The sequence below is a fragment of the Theropithecus gelada genome, chromosome X (assembly GCF_003255815.1).
Source record: "Theropithecus gelada isolate Dixy chromosome X, Tgel_1.0, whole genome shotgun sequence".
Lineage (NCBI taxonomy): Eukaryota > Metazoa > Chordata > Mammalia > Primates > Cercopithecidae > Theropithecus > Theropithecus gelada.
The window spans coordinates 99,255,022-99,258,704 of NC_037689.1; positions in this window are offsets into that span (position 1 = coordinate 99,255,022).

Consider the following 3,683-nt stretch of genomic DNA (forward strand, 5'->3'; position numbering starts at 1 on the left):
CCCGGCCTTTTTTTTTTTTTTTTTGAGACTCGCTCTATCACCCAGGCTGGAGTGCAGTGGCGCGATCTCCGCTCACTGCAAGCTCCGCCTCCCACATTCACTCCATTCTCCTGCCTTAGCCATCGGAGTAGCTGGGACTACAGGCGCCCGCCACCACACCCGGCTAATTTTTTTTGTATTTTTAGTAGACACGGGGTTTCACCGTTTTAGCCAGTATGGTCTCGATCTCCTGACCTCGTGATCCGCCCTCCTCGGCCTCCCAAAGTGCTGGGATTACAGGCGTGAGCCACAGCGCCCGGCCATTCACCACCAAATCTTAACATGAATTTGAAAGCTCTAGGAGAGCTTTTTTATCCTACCATTCACTATTAACACTAGGTTCCATACCTTTTTCTTCAGTACACTTAGATTAGGGGAAGAAATGTTAGCAAAACCCACTTTGGTTATCAGCCATTTCTGCAATTACCACTCAGGCAACCCATTTAGTGCTTTGATGGGCCTATAAAAGGAAAACCTCTTCCAGTGTATTTAAAGAGGTGGTAGACTAGAAGAGGCTATTTTCTTAGCAAAATTTTGACCTGAGGCTCTCAGTATAATGGTATACCCTTTAGCGTTTATTCATTATGCATAAAATTAACTCCCTCTCTGGAGGTGGATTCTTCTTATGTCTTTAATTCTGTCCAAGAATTTCATTAGGAAATTTTGAGGAACTTCATTTCTGAAAAATCATTCAGCCTAAACCCTGGTTTCGAACTTTAGGCTGATTCTTCTGAGAGTTCTTTGAAACTTTGTTTTTTCTTTAATCTTCCAGTTTAATGCACCTAAGAGTTTATAAAATGTTTATATTTACTTTATCTGGTTTGAACTTTATAACTCCCTAAGGCAAAAAGCATGCACATGCGCACATACGTGTGCACACACACACATAAGCTCTAAGAAATTTCTGCTCTTTTTTCCTCAGACTTTATATATTCAAGGTCACCTTTTTGTTAGAAATATTCACAACATGATCTGGTATAGGGAATGATTTTTAAGATTAGTGTGAAACTCAAATGGCATCCTAATTTTTCAATTCAGAGGTCTCCACATTTTTAGTTCTCTTGACACTAGTCAGTATCTACTACAGTTCCTAGCCTACCGATTTGCCTCTGCTTGCTCCAACTGAAAAGTTTCTCTCGAAGGAAAGCATGCAGAGAATGCTAAGGATTATTTCTAGTATCGTTTTATTGTGTTTGGAAACTTTGGCTCAGGCAGCTAGTCATGCAGATCATTTTAGTTTATCTATATTTAGGGCTGCTACTGCATGCCTATCTGACCAGAGTTATCTCCAACTTTATGGGATGGTAAGGACAAGAATATAGTAAACAAGATGGCCGAAATATACCTATTTATGCTATCTCCCTATTGGTTCTAATTCTGCCCTCTAAAAGTGCAGAGAATAGTTTCAATTCCTCTTCTACATAAGAGCTCTTTAAAAATTGTAAGATAGCTGTGACTTCTTTTCTTCTTTGCCCCAAGCCTTCTCTTTCTAGTGTAAGCAACTAGATCTTTAGTATCTTGGTCATCCTCAACAAGCCACCTAATTGGTATTGTGCCTGATGTTATCTACTTTTAAAATATGGTCTCAGATCAGACCTTGTTGAGTAGCCATGTTTGTTCAAACAATGAAATATTATACGGCAATAAAATGTATGCATAGTTTCTTGTATAGGAATGGGTGGATCTCAGCAATATAATGTTGAGTGAAAGAAGCCAGACACAGAATAATAGATCTTGATTACATATATGTAAAAGTTCAAAAAACAGCAAAACTAAGTCAGGGCATATTGGTTCGTGCCTGGGCAACAGAGCAAGACCGTGTCTCAAATTAAAAAACAAAACAAAACAAAAAAACAGTGAAACTAAGCCACTAATGTTCAGGGATGTATGTGTAGGTGGAAAAGCTATTAAAAAAAAAAAGGGCATGATTCTCCTAAAAGTCAGGTTAATGATTATTTAGGTGGAAGAGAAAGGCCTTACTGGTTGGCAGGGGAATTCTGGGCTGCTGGAGATGTTCTTTTTCATGACCTGGGTGCTGGTTACATGGCTGTTTGATTCCTGGTAAACCGTTGAGTTACATATTTGTGTGCTCACTTTTCTGTATGTGTTATTCTTTACAATATAAAAGGTTTAAAGGCCGGGCATAGTGGCTCACATCTGTAATCCCAGCACTTTGGGAGGCGGAGGCGGGGGGTCACTTGAGCTCAGGAGTTCGAGACCAGCCTGGCAAACATAGTGAGACCTCGTCTCTACTAAAAATACAAAAAATTATCCCGGTGTGTGGCACATGTGTGTAATCCCAGCTACTCAGGAAGCTGAGGCACAAGAATCGCTTGAACCTGGGAAGTGGAGGTTGCAGTGAGCCAAGATCATGCCACTGCACTCCAGCCTGAGTGACAAGAGTGAGACTCTGTCTCCAAAAACAAACAAACAAACAAACAAAAAACCCCAAAAAAACCCAAAGCTTTAAAAAAGTACAGTGCTTTGTTGTTTTCAACCCTCTGTTGCTATTCTTGAAATCATCACTGTTTCTCAGAGATTGTCAATAGAGAATCAGTAGTTTCATCTTTAAGTTCTTTTAGGTCTTATTCAAAGTCCAGCTAGGTAAAGAGAAATTACTCTTGGTGTTTCAAAAAGGGAATTTAATAAAAAGAATTAGTTGGCCGGGCGCAGTGGCTCACGACTGTAATCCCAGCATTCTGGGAGGCTGAGGCAGGCAGATCACCTGAGATCAGGAGTTCGAGACCAGCCTGACCAACATGGTGAAACCCCATCTCTACTAAAAATACAAAAACTAGCTGGGCGTGGTGGCATGCACCTGTAATTCCAGCTACTCGGGAGGCTGGGGCAGGAGAATCGCTTGAACCTGGGAGGCGGAGGTTACAGTGAGCCAAGATCTTGCCACTGCACTCCAGCCCGGGAGACAAAGTGAGACACTGTCTCAAAAAAAAAAAAAAAAAATTAGTTACTGGCTGGGCACGATGGTTTACCTGTAATCCCAGCGTTTTGGGACAGGGGCTGAAGGATTGCCTAAGGCCAGGAGTTTGACACTAGCCTAGGCAACATAGCGAGACCCTGTCTGTACAAAAACATTTTTAAAAATTATCCAGGAGTGGTGGTGCATGCCTGTAGTCCCAGTTACTTGGGAGGCTGAGGTGGGAGGATAGCTTGAGCCCAGGGGTTTGAGGCTGCAGTGAGCTGTGATCATGCCACTGCACTCCAGCCTGGGTGATAGAGGGAGACCCCAACTCTTAAAATAATTGGTTACGTATTGGGTACAGTGCATATACTGCTTGGGTGATGGGTGCACTGAAATCCCAGAATTCACCATTAAATAACTCATCCATGTAACCAAAAACTATTGAAATAAAATTAGTTACAAAGATTTTGGATACATGGCATAGTAAAAGGGAGAAGGGGAGTGGGACAAAAGGAAGAAGAGTGATACCCAAAAATCAGAAACTAATAGTCCTGAGGTAGAGCCCACAAGCTTGTAACTTTTGTTGCACTGTTAGAGACATTATCACAATCAGTTTGGGTCTGCCCAAGTATTACCACCTTGAAATACTGAAAGGACTGAAAATACTATTGCTATCACTACAACTGCTGCCAGCAGCTGACACCCATTAGAGCCAAAAGCACTA